Source organism: Oncorhynchus kisutch, linkage group LG21 (assembly GCF_002021735.2).
Source record: "Oncorhynchus kisutch isolate 150728-3 linkage group LG21, Okis_V2, whole genome shotgun sequence".
NCBI classification, from domain to species: Eukaryota; Metazoa; Chordata; class Actinopteri; order Salmoniformes; family Salmonidae; genus Oncorhynchus; species Oncorhynchus kisutch.
In genome coordinates, this window is record NC_034194.2 from 14963731 (window position 1) to 14984859 (window position 21129).

Consider the following 21129-nt stretch of genomic DNA (forward strand, 5'->3'; position numbering starts at 1 on the left):
GGTCAAAACCGGGAGGATTAGAAAATAGCAACTCGAAACCGGGAAAACACGCTGGTAGGACTTGACGGGAAAAGACAAACTGGCAACAGACAAACAGAAAACGCAGGTATAAATACACAGGAGATAATGGGGACAAATGGGAGACACCTGGTGGGGGTGGAGACGAGCACAAGACAGGCGAAACAGATCAGGGTGTCTCAGGAAGCTGAACATTTCCCAGTTCTTCCATGGCCTGCGTACTCACCAGACAGCGTGTTCCAGTTCTCGACAATATCCAGCAACTTCACACAGCCATTGAAGAGGAGTGGGACAACATTCCACAGGACACAATCAACAGCCTGATCAACTCTATGCGAAGGAGATGTGTCACACTGCATGAGGCAAACGGTGGTCAGACCATTTACTGACTGGTTTTCTGATCCACACCCCTACCTTTTTTGTTAAGGTATCTGTGACCAACAGATGCATATCTGTATTCCCAATCATGTAAAATCCACAGATTAGGGCCTAATTTATTTATTTAAATTGACTGATTTCCTTATATTAACTGTAACTCAGTAAAATCTGTTGAAATTGTTCCGTGTTTATATTTTTGGTCATATGGATCCATAAAATGGATACTGCCTCCAGCTCATTGCAAAGTGGTGTGTGACGCGCTGAGGAAGTCTGCCTTATGTTGCCTCTCCGAATGGGAAACACGCTTCAATTACCAATTGAGAAATAAAAATAGTAGCTTATTTTAATCGGGGCCCAAAAACAATTTAACACATGATTGCATTTACCGTAGAATTGTTGAGTGATGATTGGGCTTCTAAAAACGCTGTCATCCTCTCAAAGGCTCTGTACTATGCGCCTGTGATAAATAAGTTACATAACGAATATATACACCCGCCAATTTAATTCCACTAAATGATGCAACCCATAGACCGATAAGCATGACCTGTTAAATGTATTTCCATCAACTGGTATTTCCATTAATGAATAGGCTAAAAAGCATTATTTTTGCAATCAGATTTTTTCTTCTCCCGGACAGTTGCCCGGGGCCAATTTTATTAATCTGCTTTTCTTTTATTTATTTTGTTGTTGCCAAAAGCTGATTATTACTGGCTAATGGAAACCCTGGTGTGTGTGTGTGTGTGTGTGTGTGTGTGTGCTTGCTTGTGGTTTTGTTGTCCGGGGAAGGAAACTAGTGATTTCTTGGTACTGAAAGAGGTTTACAGTGAATGCAGAAATAGCCTATACACTGGTGTGGTGTCACTAAGTGGTAACTGTGGTGGTAACTGACTATACACATCATTTAAGGAAATGTGCTGTTTAAAATGTATTTTAAATTGGTTTGAGAGCATCAGCACAGAGCCAGGGATTCCCCTAATAGTGTCCCGAACTGTTTCTATTTTAATCTCGCTCTCTCTCTCATATTTAATCTCTCAAACTCCAATGTACCGTACCTTTCATCTTCAATAAAGGTCTGTATTCAGGAGCTTTGCAGTCCTAATGGCGCTCTTATGATGCAAACTGGCAAGACTATATTTAAGATTATATTGCTAAATAAGTACATGGATTCTACCAACCACCAGCCTAAATGTTCTTACCACTGCACAAGTACTGAGGCAGCAATGATAGGTTCTCATAGCAGGTTTCCGCCATATGCTGCTGTCGGGAAACAACAAGCTGAATCTCCATCCCATCCTCGTGGGGCTTTACACGCAGCTGGGAGAGCACACAAAATATTTCCTGTGGAAAATGAAGAGAAAATGAAAACCGAGGGTTTTCCCTTTATTACTTTGTGAATCGATGTTAGACTTCATATTGCCTTGTGTTGGATTGTATATAGGGAATGCTTCGTCCTTTGTTGAATGGCAGGACGATTTCTCTCTCCTAAAGACTTTGCATATGAAATGATATCAGTATTACATATTGTGGGTGGTAAGATTGTGTGCCTGTGTATGTTGTGATATGTATGACTCGGACATGTAACTTAACGAAATTGGCTTTCAATTGGAAATGTTTGAGTCGTATGCTCTCGTAGTATGCTGCGACCTGTAATCTCTCGTTGGCTGGCCCTCGGCTTCATATTCGTGGCCAAACCCACTGGCTCCAGGTCATCGACAAGTCTTTGCTAGGTAAAGCCCCGCCTTATCTCAGCTCACTGGTCACCATAGCAACACCCACTCATAGCACGCGCTTCAGCAGGTATATTTCACTCGTCATCCCCAAAGCCAACTCTTCCTTTGGCCGCCTTTCCTTCCAGTTCTCTGCTGCCAATGACTGGAACGAATTACAAAAATCACTGAAACTGGAGACTTATATCTCCCTCACTAACTTTAAGCATCAGCTGTCAGAGCAGCTTACCGATCACTGCACCTGTACACAGCCCATCTGTAAATAGCCCACCCAACTACCTCATCCCCATATTGTTATTTATTCTTGCTCTTTTGCACTCCAGTATCTCTACTTGCACATCATCTTCTGCACATCTACCACTCCGGTGTTAATGCTAAATTGCAATTATTTCGCCACTATGGCCTATTAATTGCCTTTCCTCCGTAATCTTACTACATTTGCACACAGTGTATGTGGATTTTTCTATTGTGTTATTGACTGTACGTTTGTTTATCCCATGTGTAACTCTGTGTTGTTTTTGTCGCACTGCTTTGCTTTATCTTGGCCAGGTCGCAGTTGTAAATGAGAACTTGTTCTCAACTGGCCTACCTGGTGAAATAAAAAATACATAAAGTGTCATTTTCCCCCGCCATAATAAAGTATGAATCATGAGGGTGGTGCTCTCTCCATTGAACAAGATAATGAAAAGAGAATACAGTATACTATGTTTGGTCATTTATTAATGATGATATGCTGCCCTGATGTCTGCATGTTCAAGGGAAAACAAAAGTCTGCTGTGTGTCTGTGGCCCAGGAAGTTTTTGAATTTTTTATGAATATTTAATTAATCCTATGAATGTGCTAGCTGTGTTTAATGTCATGCATATGGGTCGTTCCATGTCATTTCAGTAAGCCATGACACCGGCCACCTCAGATTGTTATGAAATCGTTTCTGTAGTTAGAAACCGATAAGATAAGCATTCCAGAATCATTATTTGTTGAAATACATTTGCACCCAAATAGGCCATTTTAATTGATATGATTTCATATAATATTCAATAATTATAGTACCGTACGTCCTATTTGGACCAAACCTTTTTTCTAACAATGAAAACGACATGAGGAATCCAAGGAAGTGGCCTAAAGCCATCCACGGAACCTCCACACCCCATTCCAATCCTACCCCAATAATGGGTATAAAGTATCAGTTCTCTATGTTTGACGAGTAGTATGGAGCTGCGGCTAGGAGTATTGTTTCTTCATCCTATGTTATGTATTCTCAGTGGATTTTCGTTTTTGTCTGTTCAGAGAAATTAGTCATGGAAGTTACACAATGAATATATACACCCGGCAATTTAATTCCACTAAATTATGCAACCCATAGACCAATAAGCATGACCGGTCAAATCTATTTACATCATCTGGTATTTCCATCAATGAATAGGCTATCCTACATATTGATATTACCAGGCTCTGACCACTAGATGGTGCTGTTCCTGCTACTAGGTCATTATTTTATAAAGAACCCCCCCCACCCCATTGTTAAAGGGATAGTTCACCCAAATTACAAAATTACATATTGGTTTTTCTTACCCTGTAAGCAGCTTGTGACAAGCTACGACAGTAACCCAGGCTTTGGTTTTGTTTACCTGGCCACTGTTTCAAATGCTAACTTTTTAGCATTAGTGGCACATTTCCAATCAAATATAAGCATTTTCACACTTCATATCCAAATCCTCTATAAGTTACATAATTGAGTTACACAATAGATTTTTAGATATTTTAGGGTGATTTGGACATGAGGCATGGAAATGCTAATATAGGTACCATTTACTTACATTGGATTTGTACCACATTTGAAACAGTTAAACATTGTCTGAGTGGTGGCTGTCTGGCCTCCCATACTCTACTGTACTACTATATAGTGATATACACTTGTACAGTAGAACTGTACAACAGGTAGCAGTTAAACTGTCTCTGAGGAATGCCTGTCTGCCCTCCATGCTCCCCGCCCCTCCTCTCTGTTGCCTCTCTGCAGTGTCATTTCTCTGCAATGCTGATGCAGCTGCTGCTGGCTGGGGGGGCCGACAAAGGAGACGATTGCTCATCCTGGCATCACCCCGGCCTCCTGGCTGGAGCACCAGGCCTAGGCCCTCAATATGCCCCATTTAAATTCCCCGTCATTGCCAGTGGATAAAGCAATATTGACAGAAGTATAGAGCTTTACCTTGAGGAAGCTCCGTAAACGTCAAAGGGGCCTTAAGCCATTGTTAATGTTAATTTCGTTCTCTTTAATTACTGTAGTGGGAGAGCAGCAACAGAGCTGGAAGTAAAAAATATATATTAAAAAAAACACTTCCTCTGCAAGTAATTTTGAAGGAATTTCATTATCTCATAATTGTGTTACATATTCAGTGGTGACAATTACAAACCTGGCCCTTTTTGTTGCAAATTTCTAGGTTAATGGGAGGTCTCATTGGGGTATAGGCTACAGTGATTCGTCATCCAAAATGTCTTTCAACTCTAACCTTTCATTCATTGTAATCCATTGTCTCCACTCTGTCTGTATAAACACTCTACATTCCAGGGTACTTATTTATTTTTACTATTTTCTATATTGTAAAATAATAGTGAAGACATCAACTATGAAACAACACATATTGAATCATGAAGAAACCAAAAAAGTGTTAAACAAATCAAAATATATTTTATTACTTTAAAGTATTAAAGTAGCCACCCTTTGCCTTGATTAATGCTTTGCACGCTCTTGGCATTTTCTCAACCAGCTTCATGAGGTAGTCACCTGGAATGCATTTCAATTAACAGGTGTGCCTTCTTAAGTTAGTTTGTGGAATTTATTTACTTCTTAATGCGTTTGAGCCAATCAGTTGTGTTGTGACAAGGTTGGGGTGGTATACAGAAGATAGTCCTATTTGGTAAAAGACCAAGTCCATATTATGGCAAGAACAGCTCAAGTAAGCAAAGAGAAACGACAGTCCGTCATTACTTTAAGACATGAAGGTCAGTCAATCAAGAAGATTTCAAGAACTTTGAAGGTTTCTTCCAGTGCAGTCGCAAAAAAACATTAAGCGCTATGATAAACTGGCTCTCATGAGGACCGCCACAGGAAAGGAAGACCCAGAGTTACCTCTGCTAAAGAAGTTCATTAGAGTTACCAGCCTCAGAAATCAGCTATTAACTGCATCTCAGATTACGGCCCAAATAAATGCTTTACAGAATTCAAGTAACTGTTCATCAACTGCTATTACAGCATTCTGCAGCGATATGCCATCCCATCTGGTTTGGGCTTAGTGGGACTATCATTTGTTTTTCAACAGAACAATGACCCCAAACACACCTCCAGGCTGTGTAAGGGCTATTTGACGAAGGTTGAGAGTGATGGAGTGCTGCATCAGATGACCTGGCCTCCACAATCACTCAACCTCAACCCAATCAAGATGGTTTGGGTTGAGTTGGACCGCAGAGTGAAGGAAAAGCAGCCAACAAGTGCTCAGCATGTGGGATCTCCTTCAGGACTGTTGGAAAAGCATTCCAGGTGAAGCTGGTTGAGAGAATGTCAAGAGTGTGCAAAGCTGTCATCAAGGCAAAGGTTGGCTACTTTGAAGAATCTTAAACAAATCAAAAATATATATTTCACATTCAACACTTTTTTTGGTTACTACATGATTCCATTTGTGTTATTTCATAGTTTTGATGTCTTCACTATTATTATACAATGTAGAAAATAATACAAATAGTCCAAATTTTTGACTGGTACTGTATAGTGCACTACTTTTGACCAGGTTCCATAGGGCTCTGATCACAAGTACTGCACTATATAAGGAATAGACGCAGCCAGAGAGCCTCCATGTGAAGGCTGTCTCCTCACATCCATTCCTGACCTGTCAATCAAAGTCCACATCTGTCAAAGGACATACTGTAGATACAGCTGCCATTGAAATGGATAAGTGACTAGTCCCTTGCCTTTAGAGGTAAGCCATGGTATTAACTTGGTGTGCATTATACGAGAGTATAGATGGAGATTGGGGCTGGGCTGTGGTTACTATCTCTCAGGCTGTATATGACGTGCCCCTGCTTAGTACCTACCCAGCAGGCTGTGAATGGAGAGCTCCTCCTCCTCTGCAGAGCCACTGTATCAGCCGTAGCTTTTGTCTGCTCTCCACTCAGTAAAGAGCGACAGTAAGAATGACTGAGCTCGCTGTGCCCGGCCAGTCATGTGATCTGTGTGTGGCTGAATGCTATCCCCCGCAGGCCTCAGCCTCAGCCCCATTATGTTCGATAGAGAAAGGGAGCACGCATGTGGACGAAGATCCCGTTTCACTTCCACACATAGGGCACTGCCAGTATATTTTTGGGACTCCCAATGTTTCCTCCACATATACGCCCCAAAATATGATCGCTCAGCAAACCCTCAATAATGGTGTCTGGCAGAGCAGAATGCTACTGAATGAGGGTACTTGTTTTTTTTTGTCCCTCTATCTCCAAATTAGACTTTTAAATGTTTGCAGGGTTTTGACAAACTGATATCCTTTTACATTTGCATGCCATTTAATCCTTTATGTTAAATACCAGCCTTTGAATAGCTCTCAGCCATCGGTCTGTGATATCTGCAGGATAATGGAATGGCTCCAATATGTGACGTCATGACCATCCCAGAACAACAGTATGGGTCAATGGGTCAAGGAAAGTCTGAAGGAGGAGTGAGAATGTCAAACATGATTATTGCCTGTCTCTACTAGCCCATTCTCTGTTCTCTGCCAGCAAGGTCTGTCTGTCCGTGTGGCCAGCCACCGTCAGACAGAGGTAATTAACTACTGAAGCTGCCTCACACGATGGGGAACTCTCATATTTTCTACCCACCAATTTCGTCTGGCCTCACTATCTAAATCAGTATCTATTCCTTTTAGCCTGATTTGTGAGTTTTTTTTAAATTGAAAAATCCTGTTCCTAAAGTGTTTGTATCAGAGTATGGGGTGTACGAATGAAGTCCGTTTGTGCGTGCGCATGTGTATGTGTGTACACGTGCATGCCAGTTAATGACATGACACATGCTCCAATACAGCCAGAATATTTAGACTCTATACAAACTGGGGAATTACACACAACCAAACTTCAGAGACAAAATAATATCTCACCTTTTATTCTCATACCCGTTACAGCAAAGTCACAAACCGTTAACAGATTCAGATCGAAACAGATGCATCATAACAGTGCTCTGCTTAGAAGTCAAGTTTGTGTGTTTTTATGAGTTATCATTGCTGTTGTAGATAAAGTGCGTTTAGTCAATTTACCATGTGGCTAACGCCTGTCCCTATGGGCATAATGAGTCCACTGTTGAAACATTAGTGTTTCAAACTGCTGGCAGGGCGTGGTGCATTTTGTTGCTCGCTGTTTCAAGTGGAGATTGATTTATGTGCAAGTACATGGGCTGTTCTCCTTTATGTGTGCATGCATTGGGGGGTAGTAGATGCAAAACAGAGTTATGGTTCTTCAGATCTTGTTCATCTCAGTTTTTAATGAATTTATGTATGCTTTTTTTTGGTGCTTTAATCATTTACTGCTGTGATTTCTACTGGAAGGCTGAAGTGGGCCTCTGTCTGTTATGAAGCCAATATAAGGTTTCCTAGATACTCGAGTTGGCATAAGTTACTCAATAAATTGGGTTGTTAATTGCTTAAATCGCGCCTTGCCTCACGCATATCACCTGTAGTAAATCCAAGTATCAAAGCTTGGTACACCTGTATGAGGCTCTTGATTGAAGGATACTTGATGAAAACCACTCTCGTTCAGGCAATACTCTTTCAGCTCAGAACATTGAATGAATTGACCCCCCCAAATCCACGTACCTGCTACAGGAAATGCCAGAGAGAAAAGAGGCCGTCATACAGCCGTTCTTTAATTAGTTTTATTAAGCTGCCTCCGAGAGTGTGTTCTGCACTTCAACCTGTTGTTTACCAATGGGTAGATCTTGAGGTCACTGTCCAACAGAGCGCAGCCTGTCGCTACCATTCGCTCTGAGGGCCGGGGCAGAAATACCATTTTTTGAGTGAAGGATACAGTAACTGACATTGGCTGGCTCACACTGTTGATAGTCATGTTTCATTGAATGCGATAAATGAATAATTGAAATGTATTTCTCTCCCCGCAGGGCCTCTGTTTTTTGTTTTTTTTGCGCTGCACAAAGCCATATGGAGTAAATAAATATCCTGATACGCTGAAACCAGAGGTACGTACACGCACGCTGTCACAGCAATTACTGCTCTCAAACCAGCCAGGCTCACACACACACACCAGCTGGCAACCGCTGTTCTGAAGTTTGTGCTATAGGCTGTCCACAGCTACACTGTCTGTCTTTGTCAACCTCTACAAGTAGGATGTTATACACAGCACTCATAGAAAATGTGTCTCCCAGCTTGGCAGTGGGGCTGTGGTTTTCCTAGTGCACCTCAAATCCCATGTGACCAAGTCAGGAAGGAGATAATCAGAAGTATCCCCATTTATTTCAGAGTCTCATGTTGTCTGGGACCTGTAGGGTAAAAAAAAACAAGGCACAGGATGTTTTGGCTTGACTTTATGTGACCTGACTGCAATGGGATTCCAGCGGGCTGTGCTCTCTCTCGCTTTCTCTCTGTCTGTCTCTTACCCTTTCTCTCTCTCTCTCTCACTCTTACTCTGTCCATCTGTCTGTCTCTCGCTTTCTCTCTGTCTGTATGTCTCTTACCCTTTCTTTCTCTCTCTCTCTCTCTCTCGCTCTTACTCTGTCCATCTGTCTCTCTCGCTTTCTCTCTGTCTGTCTCTTACCCTTTCTCTCTCTCTCTCTCGCTCTTACTCTGTCCGTCTGTCTGTCTCTCGCTTTCTCTCTGTCTGTCTGTCTGTCTCTTACCCTTTCTTTCTCTCTCTCTCTCTCTCTCGCTCTTACTCTGTCCATCTGTCTGTCTCTCGCTTTCTCTCTCTGTCTCTTACCCTTTCTCTCTCTCTCTCTCGCTCTTACTCTGTCCATCTGTCTGTCTCTTACCCTTTCTCTCTCTCTCTCTCTCTCGCTCTTACTCTGTCCGTCTGTCTGTCTCTCGCTTTCTCTCTGTCTGTCTCTTACCCTTTCTTTCTCTCTCTCTCTCTCTCGCTCTTACTCTGTCCATCTGTCTGTCTCTCGCTTTCTCTCTCTGTCTCTTACCCTTTCTCTCTCTCTCTCTCGCTCTTACTCTGTCCATCTGTCTGTCTCTCGCTTTCTCTCTGTCTGTCTCTTACCCTTTCTCTCTCTCTCTCTCGCTCTTACTCTGTCCATCTGTCTGTCTCTCGCTTTCTCTCTGTCTGTCTCTTACCCTTTCTCTCTCTCTCTCTCGCTCTTACTCTGTCCATCTGTCTGTCTCTCGCTTTCTCTCTGTCTGTCTGTCTCTTACCCTTTCTTTCTCTCTCTCTCTCACTCTTACTCTGTCCATCTGTCTGTCTCTCGCTCTCTCTGCCGGTCTGTCGCTTGCTCTCGCTCGCTTTCTCACTCTCTGTCTGTCTCTTACCCTTTCTTTCTCTCTCACTCTTACTCTGTCAATCTGTCTGTCTCTCGCTCTCTCTGCCGGTCTGTCGCTTGCTCTCACTCTCTCTCTCTCTCTCTCTCTCTCTACTTTAATCCTCTCTGCGCTGCAAGCGAATGCTCTCTGCGGGTTGGCCCAGAAATTTACCCTACCAGCAGGTTAATCTGGTGTCACAGAGTGTGTACATACATGTGTTCTCGCTGTCTTTATACATACAACCGTTCATACAACCAAGCAGTTATCCCGCTTTCTCAGTGTCTTAACTGTCTTAACGTTTCTCTTTCACAAGTGACACACAATGTCTTTGAAAAAATGAATTCTTAAGAAACATGTTATTCAGTTTGATCATGATCGCTAGGACTAGTACACTATATAGTGATAGTAAATAGGGTGCCAATTGAGCCCTAGTCTATATCAGTGAAAAACACAGTGGCTTTCTTTTGCTTGGCAGTGAGCTCACTTGTTTTGTGACCATTTGGGAATATCAGCATAGAGCTCGAGCCATGCTTTGGCCCTGTCAAAGGGCCTGCACTCTGCGGTTTCCTCTTCCTGTGTGTGGAGTGCAGTATGGGCAGGCCGACAGACAAAGGGGATGTATTGTGATGGGAACCCCGCCGGTCAGTCCGGAGCAAGTGTACAACAGGCTATAAATGGAAAGGAAGCTTTTTTGGGGGGGGGGCTGAATTCCTCAGCAGTGGCAGAGTGGAAACCGGTTGGTGCACAAGGGTTTCTTCTTCCAAGAACCAGCTTTTAGCTTCCATCAAGCCAACTGGGTATTTAGCAGTCACAGCAGATGCATGCATTATGCAGGCCTCTGGTTTGTCACAGTATATGCATGCTCTTTCTCGTGCATCGACAGTAATCCCATGATCTGGTTGAGCCATGGCGGACGGCGCTGACTGTGCGTGCTGATGGTTTGTAACGGGAGCTTATGCGGTCAAGAAGAGCCGTGCGTGGATGTGGCTGTAACGCCGGTGGTCTGAGTTGAGATTGTGGCAAGAGGTCCCAAATAGCACACTATTCACTACATGGTGAGCAAAAGCGGTGCACTGTGTAGGGAAGGGTGCCATTTGGGAGTCAGTGTGTATAATGTAGTGGTGCCTGTCTGCCTGGTGACATGCAGGAGTAATCAGGAGTTCTACAGTGGTGTCATCATGGCACCATGGTACAGAGACCCCCCCCCCCCCCCCCCCCCACACTGTCGCAGTCTGAGTGAAACAGTGGAAAACAGTGTGAGTTTGTTGTCGGTGCTGCGTGTGGGTGACGGTTAGTGAGATCTGAAAACGGGTCACTCATTCCAGCGAGATTGTTCCATGTGAAGACCTCCCACCACCCCCTCAATTATCTGTTTTTATCCGTTCCTTTCTCTGACCTCTCTCTCACGCTCAACGATTAGCTGGGGTGTGGGCTTGGAAAAAGACATCTGAAATGTCAGAGTTAACCCTCAAACGGTTGTTGTTCCCCCGTGGTTGACAGGATATCAGATGAGCCTGGGACAAAGCAGGCTAGGCTGTGGTAATGGTGGTACTAACTGCTAACCTATTGGTAGCTGCACGCTATGTTGACACTCCTGGTCGGGCATTTTCCCTCCACACTCTGTTCTCCTTCCCCTGTGCAACCTTAATGAAGCAATTCATTATAGACCCCAATAGCTATAGGGTAGTGGTCACCAACCTTTTCTGAGTCAAGATCACTTTCACAGTCAAAAAGAAAGCCGAGATCTACCGCTCAGAACTTGTTAAAACATTGCTTTAAAAAATGGAACATTAACCGAATAAAAACTGTTCTGTAGTAATGAGGTTTGCGCTATAGGCCTAATAACATTATCACAGCATATTGGCTATATGCCTGGCCTGACAATATTGGTCTTCTCAAACCATATTATATTTCAAAACTCAAGCTTTGATAACAAAATAGATCCGTTGGTGTAGCACTTGCGAAGGCACAGCTGAGCATAAATTGAAGTAATTTGCAAATAATTAGTCCATTTATTTTTTACTGGACTGATGGTAATTGCATCTGATGGTCATGGTGCTTTCAAGACAACTGGGAACTCTGAAATCAAAGGTAAAATCATGACGTCCGTGATCTTCAGGTTGGAAAGTCGGAGCTCTAGAAAGATGGCAGAGTTTGCGACTTGGAATTCTGAGTTGGATGACCATTCAAAAAGTTTTCACCCAGTCGGTTCTCGTTTTATTCCGAGTTCCCAGTTGTCTTGAATACACTGAAGTTGGAAGTCTGTGATTTTCCAGTTCCGATTTCCCAGTTGTTTTGAAGATACCATTATGCCGCATTGACATGCTAGCCGGAACTAGGAAACTCAGAAATGTCCAACTTGCTAACTGGTTGTAGCTATACACGTGCCGCATTCAACAACTCAACAAGTCGGACATTTCGGAGTTCCACCTCCCACAGACCCTGCTCTCTCCTCCTTTTCCTCCGGTGAGACTGACCAGAGAGTGGACACCATCTTCCATCGAGTCGCACCACATGTCTCATTGTTACGGTTTTCTTGCGGTGAAGGAGAGGCGGACCAAAATGCAGCGGGGTTTCTTTTCATGGTTCTTTAATAAAGACTCTACACATGAACAAACTAACAAAATAATAAACGTGCGAAAACCTATACAGCCTATCTGGTGAAAACAGAGACAGGAACAATCACCCACGAAACACTCAAAGAATATGGCTGCCTAAATATGGTTCCCAATCAGAGACAACGATAAACACCTGCCTCTGATTGAGAACCACTCCAGACAGCCATAGACTATACTAGATAACCCCACTAAGCCACAATCCCAATACCTACAAAAACCCCAAGACAAAACACACAACATAATAAACCCATGTTACACCCTGGCTTGACCAAAATAATAAAGAAAACACAAAATACTAAGACCAGGGCATGACAGAACCCCCCCCCCCCCCCCCAAGGTGCGGTCTCCCGGCCGCACACCTAAACCCATAGGGGAGGGTCCGGGTGGGCGTCTGTCCACGGTGGCGGCTCCGGCGCGGGACGTGGACCCCACTCCAACAAAGTCTTAGACCCCTTGCATTGCGTCCTTAGATTGGCGACTCTTGCCGCCGACCTTGGCCTAATAACCCTCACCAAGGACCCCACTGGACTGAGGGGCAGCTCGGGACTGAGGGGCAGCTCGGGACTGAGGGGCAGCTCGGGACTGAGGGGAAGCTTGGGACTGAGGGGAAGCTCGAGACTGAGGGGAAGTTCAGGCAGGTTGTTGGCTCTGGCAGATCCTGGCTGGCTAGAGGTTCTGGCAGATCCTGGCTGACTGGCGGTTCCGGCAGATCCTGGCTGACTGGCGGTTCCGGCAGATCCTGCCTGACTGGCGGATCCTGGCTGACTGGCGGATCCTGGCTGACTGGTGGCTCTGGCTGCTCTGGCTGCTCCATGCTGACTGGCGGCTCTGGCTGCTCCATGCAGACTGGCAGCTCTGGCTGCTCCATGCAGACTGGCAGCTCTGGCAGCGCTGAACAGGCGGGAGACTCCGGCAGCGCAGTAGAGGAGGAAGGCTCTGGCAGCGCTAAACAAGCGGGAGACTCCGGCAGCGCTGTAGAGGAGGAAGGCTCTGGCAGCTCTAAACAGGCGGGAGACTCCGGCAGCGCTGGAGAGGAGGAAGGCTCTGGCAGCGCTGGACAGGCGAAGCGCACTGAAGGCCTGGTGCGTGGTGCTGGCACTGGTGGTACTAGGCCGAGAACACGCACAGGAAGCCTGGTGCGGGGAGCTGCCACCGGAGGGCTGGTGCGTGGAGGTGGTACTGGATAGACCGGACCGTGCAGGCGCACTGGAGCTCTTGAGCACCGAGCCTGCCCAACCTTACCTGGCTCGATGCCCACTCTAGCCCGGCCGATACGAGGAGCTGGTATGTACCGCACCGGGCTATGCACCCGCACTGGAGACACCGTGTGCTCCACAGCATAACACGGTGCCTGCCTGGTCTCTCTAGCCCCCTGGTAAGCACAGGAAGTTTGCGCAGGTCTCCTACCTGGCGTAGCCATACTCCCTGTGAGCCCCCCCCCCCCACCCAATAAATTTCTGGTGCTGACTCCTGGGCTTCCTTCCACGCCGCCGTGTTCGTCTCGCCAACCTCATTCTCCTGTAACCTTACTCGCACTGCTCCATCGAATCCCAGGCGGGCTCCGGCACTCTCCCTGGGTCGACCGACCACCTGTCTATCTCTTCCCAAGTAGTGTAGTCCAGATACCTACAAAAACCCCAAGACTAAACACACCACATAATAAACCCATGTCACACCCTGGCCTGACCAAAATAATAAAGAAAACACAAAATACTAAGACCAGGGCGTGACACTCATGCATAAATTCATGTTGTTCCTATGACAATAGAGTGAAATATTCCTCTATATTAAAGTAGACACTACGAGATGCTAATAAAAAAAAAACGCTGGGCTATCGATACACTCGCAGCTGCAGCGCGAGTGGAAGTAGAGAAGCACGTATTATGTTTTGTAATAAAAACAGTGTTGACAGTGCTGAATAAACTTAGACATGAACTCACTCATAAAAACAGCAGCTCTTTGCTGTATTCTTTGACAGTCTCTTTCTGGTCATGCTTTCAAAAGTTAGGAAATCTCACAATACGCTAGTATCAAACGTCGCTGTCGCCGGGGTCGTGGAAGCGGTAGGCACTGATTTTAGCTATCCAATTGGCCAGCACAGTAGGCTAGGTGAACTCGATTTTAGCTATCCAATTGGCCAGCACAGTAGGCTAGGTGAACTCGATTTTAGCTATCCAATTGGCCAGCACAGTAGGCTAGGTGAACTCGATTTTAGCTATCCAATTGGCCAGCACAGTAGGCTAGGTGAACTCGATTTTAGCTATCCAATTGGCCAGCACAGTAAGCTAGGTGAACTCGATTTTAGCTATCCAATTGGCCAGCACAGTAAGCTAGGTGAACTCGATTTTAGCTATCCAATTGGCCAGCACAGTAAGCTAGGTGAACTCGATTTTAGCTATCCAATTGGCCAGCACAGTAAGCTAGGTGAACTCGATTTTAGCTATCCAATTGGCCAGCACAGTAAGCTAGGTGAACTCGATTTTAGCAGTGGTGGAAAAGCACCCAATTCTCCTACTTTAGTAAAAGTAAAGATAACTTTTTAATAAAAAATGACTTGAGTGAAATGTAAAACAGTAAAATACTACTTGAGTAAAAGTCTAAAAGTATTTGGTTTTAAATATGCTTAAGTATCAAAAGTAAATGTAATTGCTAAAATATACTTAAGGATCAAATGTATAAGTATAAATCATTTCAAATTCCTTATATAAAGCAAACCATGATGGCATAATCTTTATTGCTCCAACACAAGACATAATTTACAAATGAAGCATGTGTTTAGTGAGTCTGCCAGATCAGAGGCAGTAGGGATGTTCACTTGATAAGTGGGTGAATTAGGCCATTTTCCTGTCCTGCTAAGCATTCAAAATGTAACTTCTGGGTGTCAGGGAAAATGTATGGAGTACAAAGTACATCACACCCTGGGGCGGCAGGGTAGCCTAGTGGTTAGAGCGTTAGACTAGGAACCGGAAGGTTGCACGTTCAAAACTTCGCGCTGACAGGCAGTTAACCCACTGTTAAGGCCTTCATTGAAAATAAGAATTTGTTCTTCACTGACTTGCCTAGTTAAATAAAGGTCAAATAAAATACAAAATGTTCTTTAGGAATGTAGTGAAGTAAAAATATAAATAGTAAAGTAAAGTACAGATACCTCCAAAAACGACTTAAGTTAAGTAGTTCTTTCAACTATTTTTACTTAAGTATTTTTTACGACTGGATTTTAGCCCCAGATCTCTCGGTCAGAGATTGTCTTTTCAAACAAATGAAATGGTTAAAAATGGGAACACTTGGTGTGCAGGGCTTCTGAATCAAGTGTCCCTACTGCCAACAGCACAACATGAATAACATTTTAAAAAGGAGCGCAAACAGAAAATTAATGTTTGGTGATAGACTAGGAATGCTTTGAAGATGGACCGGTTGGTGACCACTGCTATACCTCCCAATATAAAATAGGCTATAGGCCCTCTCTAGAATGGTACTATTTCCTGTGAGAAACACCTCACCTCAGCAGAAAGACTAAAACACTAGACTCCACTTTAACCTTCTAGTCAGGTTACAGACAGGCTCTTCTGTGGTCATGTGCTATTCACCTCAAGAAGGGGAAACCACATCATTCTCCAGCCTCAGTCTCATAATTGCCAGCCTCTTAGTAAAGCTCATCTCCCTCTTTCCCCATCGCTACCGCTATGTCGAGGTGCAGAGACAGTGGAGAAACACAAGACGTCAGAAAATTTAAAGGCACTGACGCAGATTAGTCCCGCCGAGAGACGTCAGCTCCAGGAAACATCAAAGTGTCTCGTTGAGGCGCTTCGCTTTCGGGAGCCACCACCACCATCAGCAGCCTTTCCTCCTCCCTCACATAGAGAAGAGCTCCTCTAGTCTCTCTGCCCTGCTGCTCCCATGTCAATGATTTCTTCACAGTCTCACGCCACTGGGCCAGGTTAGCGGGGCTCTCTCCCTCTAACCTGCAGGCATAGGGCATGGAAAGGTGGGAGGGTAGAGACGGACGATAAAGGGAGGACTGCCACAGATGGATGTAATCAAGAGTTACAGCATGGGGCCTTTTGAAGCTCCCCCTCTCTCCTCCTTTCTCTCTCTCTCTGCAGATGAAAGAGGAGAAAGGGCGAGGAGGTTTAATGATCTCTGACTCATTCAACCCCTTCTTACTTTGCCTCAGTTTGTCCCTCCTTATTGGGTGGGGGCAGGGCTGATGGACGAGCACACATGTGCAGGGCATGTATGTTTGGCTCCAAGGGGACTTAGTTATGCTGTTCGTCTCTGTTTTCTCTGGATTTATTTGTTTGTTTGACTCAGGAAGTCAACGTGGTTGAGAGGTTATGATCTGCCTCTGTGGCTGCTGCTGCAGCTCGATACTCACTATGGTGGAGAAGTACTCTGCCGCAGGGTGTGTGTGTGTGTGTGTGTGTGTGTGTGTGTGTGTGTGTGTGTGTGTGTGTGTGTGTGTGTGTGTGTGTGTGTGTGTGTGTGTGTGTGTGATATGAAGATATATAGCTATACCTATTTCAAAAGAACAGAATAGCATATTCTGAGTCATCCTTATATTAAGCCCTGATCTGGCTATGGTATTTCATTTAGCAGGCAAGATTTGCCTTGGCATTATTTAATGGTAAGAATAATACAATTTAACATAGCTGAATAAAATAGAAAGCATATTTTTCCCCAATGATTTCCAAGGGGGTGTGCACATGCTGCTATTCTGTGTTGAGCAGTTAACAATGAAATAGGTGCTCCTATATGCTTCATTTATAGTTATTTATGCAACTTAAGTTGTGGTACAAATGTTAGGCTATGTTTTGATTTGTAATACATTCGAAGGCTGCATGATGCGACTCTAATGAAAAACGTTGCATGAAAGGGAAGTGCTCTGCTCTGTTTCTTGCGCAGGCTGCACACACTTCATCAGTCTCTCGTTCACAATTTGACAAGCACTTGATAATATTCTCACCCATCAGACTATTCTCCATTTAATCTGGTCTTTACCTATAGCCTACTAATACATTAGAATGGCCCACAACAAAAAAAAGTCATCCGTTGGCTGCACTCGAATATCGAATGGAGGTTACTTGCGGTTACGTTTCTAATATGCCAGGTAGGTTACACCGTTTGTAATTTGCTTAATTTAAAGAATATTATTATTATTATTACAATTATTGAGCAATACATGTAGCGGCATGAGAAAGCTGGGATTTTCTATTAAATAGTGGGCAGTCAAAACTCTGTTATCACACGCGATTGCGCAATGACTGAGCTTATAAGAACACGTAGGCCTAGCCTATAGAAAGCTGATGGGAACCTCCTCTTTTTAAGATGCCATCAAAACTCTGTTTCTCGCGCAATAGAAATGTTGCGCAACATGGGCTTATATGAACACTTATTTCATTCCATGCGTCAAGCATTGATGTCAGAGTGATTTAGAGGGACAATAGATCGTTGAGTACCCGCCGTTAGGGACCGGCCGTTAGCAAGTTTGGGAGACTACTAATGACCATCAGCGGCATCAGAACGCAGTTTTGGCGAAGCCTACTTACAGTGACTCAACGGTCACATGGAATTTGACTGCAGTCATGACCCGTGACTGCCCGTGCGGCCGTAATACGGTCATGTAACAGCCTTACTATGACCCCACCATGTCTTGCTGACTCCTACAGCAGAAATGCATGAACCCCCCCCCCCCCTCTACTAAATGACTAACCCTCAATGAGTGTGTGACGTACAAGCAACATACTCCTCAAGAAACCTCTCTTATTGACGAGGACACGTCACACTCTGTGCTGTTAGCTTCTATGTACGAGAGGGAGGGCAGTAGGCTTCAGGCGGCCATATTGCCTCACTGAACACAATGCGCTCATTACAGTGGGGCTAAGCGTTACTCTGAGTCTGCAGTGGTTTTATTGGCTTTACATGAAGAGGCATTGATTCAGGAATCGGGGTCAAGGTGATCATGGGCGCTGCCTTTTTCCTCATTGTTAAGGTTAGACTTACTGCTCACCCTGTTGAGAGGCGTGATAGGTATATTATGAGAGGAGTTGAGAAAGCCTTAAGACTGGACCAGGCTAACTAATGGCTTCACACATGGATGGGCTTATTATGGACTTGGGTGGACGGTGACAATGGTCTCTTTCACTTGACCGTTCTGCGTCTGACACTCCTGTATGGAACATCCGTCGCAGGGTTTGCAAATTAGCCTAATCTCTACCCAGTCAAGATGGCAGCTGACACAAAGAACCCTTCATTCCCTCTGTATTAGTGGTTGGGGCCCATTTTAGAATGCTTTAACTAGTGAAATCAAAATTCAACTCAAGATTTGGATTCGATATGAAAAAGTACAAAGAAAAGGGTAGCTCAAAACATCAGACCTAATCTCTGATGTTAATGTTGCTCACTGATGATTCAGCAGCTAGCCATACACTTGGAATCAATCTATTGAATGATGTGGACCGGCTGGTCAGTCCCATTTCGACAGGGCCCAGGCGTAGCCAGGGTGTAGTGTAGTGCCAGAGTAGGAGGAGAAGCTCTTTGAAGTTCTGTTTGCTTCCTCTTGCTCTGGGCTCATAATGGTCTGCAGCTTACATGAGCACCACTCCACATGTTGGAGGTTTGGTTTGTTGACAACGATGTCCTTTTAATTACAAAGGAGGCAGACTGTTGGGCTCTGGCCATATGGACACTCTAGGGCAGGGCTATCAAACTCATTTTGCCCCGGGGGGCACATTTGGTCTTCATTGAGGTCCAGAAGACCACACTGATTTTTTATTTTTTCTTTGCCATAAAATAATGTAATAGAAAATTGTCCTCTATCCATCGTTTTTGAAATGTATTTAAAGCTCCCTGACTGTCTAGCTTTTACTTAGCTAATAGTTAGAGAGCTGAAAAGTCAAACTTTTTGAATGTAGGTCCATTATCATTTCTACACAATTTTGATTTGGTTTTGAATTTTGTTACCCCTTGTGTGCAGTATGTTTGACACCCCTACTCTAGGGCCAATAGTGCCTGGCCGCTTTATTACCCACTGATGGCACTGTGGATGACTCCTCTTGCACGCAAGACAAAGAAATGTATATGGTTGCGTCCCAGATGGCACCCTATTCCCTATAATAGGGCCTATGTAGTAAACTACTTTTGACCAGGCTCCATGGGACTCTGGTCAGAAGTAGTGCAGTATAAAGGGAATAGAGTGCTATTGGGGACACAAACCTACACAGTAAAATAATGGCTATTTAGGTGATTGCTTTTGCCAGGTGATGGCAAAAGCCTTGAGAAATGTGAGGATAAAGATCCTTTGAGGCAAATCTGATCAGACCATTCTGAGTAGAATATTTACCTCTAGTGACTAGCGATGGGTTAGATGCAAAAGAGGTGGTGAGGGCAAGCGGAGCATCAGTGATTGTGGTTTGACAGAATATCTTCAAGTACCATCTTTCCAGTGGTGTAAAGTACTTAAGTAAAAAATACTTTAAAGTACTACTTAAGACGTTTTTGGGGGTATCTGTACTCTACTATTTATATTTTGACTTTTACTCCGCTACATTCGTAAAGAAAATTCTGTACATTTTCTCTGACATCCAAAAGTACAAAAGTTACATTTTGAATGCTTAGCAGGACAGGGAAATTGTCCAATTCACGCACTTATCAAGAGAAAATCCCTGGTCATCCCTACTGCTTCTGATCTGGTGGTCTCACTAAACACATGCTTTGTTTGTAAATCATGTCTGAGTATTGGAGTGTTCCCCTAGCTATCTGTAAATTTAAAAAACAAGAATATTGTGCCGTCTGGTTTGCTTAATATAAGGAATTTGTCTTTTGATACTGAAGTATATTTAAAACCAAATACTTTTGGACTTTAGGGTGTAAACAGAGAGTTGGTCAAAAGGGAAGATGAATGTGGGAACAAAGGAAGCACTATCAGAGTAACAATGTTCAATATGGACCCAGTTAGCAAGTTGACGTTGCTGGTCCAGTGAACATGGCTCGCACCAACAGACAATACAACAGGCTTCTCCAGTCGACAGAACATTAATGAAGAGGACCGTTCCTGTTCAGTTTTGCAACAGTTCACACCATTGAACCTGTATTTGTCATCAATCAATCAATCACACCTAGGCAGACCTAGAAAGTGGATGTTATGCTGTCAGAAAGACTAGCACCCCCTGAAGTTAATTCAAGTTTCAAAGTGTCTAAATAGTATAAGCTCCATGTCCATCCACGTTGGTCAGTTACTCAACTCATCAGACCACCTCTGGTCAGGTCTCCAGGTTCATCCTATCGTAGACACAGGGGACTACATAGTGACGGTCGCCCTCTGTCTAAGCCTCTGGAGAGAAAAAAAGAGGGGTCTTAAGATTATCCCTAAACAAGGATGTGGACCTGTATCGTGACGCTTGCTGCCAGTACAGGGGGTTTACTGTATGTTCCCAGGGATAACTAATGACTGGCGCAGTGAGCTACCCCTGTAGCAGTCACGCTCGCTCTCTCTTTATTTGTCTCTCTATGTTTCACTCTCTCTGTCTCTCTTTCTCTCTCTCAGTGGAAGGCCAGCAGATGAAAGACATCCTGAATCCGCCCAGTATCCCTCGCATACTCATAAATGCACGCGCAAGCATACACTCACACACGCAAGCATACACTCACACACGCAAGCATACACTCACACACGCAAGCATACACTCACACACGCAAGCATACACTCACACACGCAAGCATACACACACACGCAAGCATGCACTCACACACAAGCGCAAGCATACACACACACGCAAGCATACACACACACGCAGGCAGCACGTACTATAGAACACACTACTGCACACGGCTCACACACTCATCCCTGTCTCTCATGCCTTGTCCTCATTCACAAGTGCTTTAGTCGGA

At 44.3% G+C, this 21129-nt stretch overlaps 1 protein-coding gene across 3 annotated transcripts in view; it reads left to right on the forward strand.

The window, feature by feature from the left end:
- Nucleotides 1-21129, forward strand: part of LOC109866316 (tyrosine-protein kinase Fyn) — a 72286-nt gene that overhangs the window by 12677 nt on the left and 38480 nt on the right. For all 3 annotated transcript variants that reach the window (XM_031800379.1, XM_031800378.1, XM_031800380.1), the window contains exon 2: nt 8272-8349. The gene's annotated coding sequence lies outside the window, so the exon portion shown is untranslated. The remainder of the gene's footprint in view (nt 1-8271; nt 8350-21129) is intronic.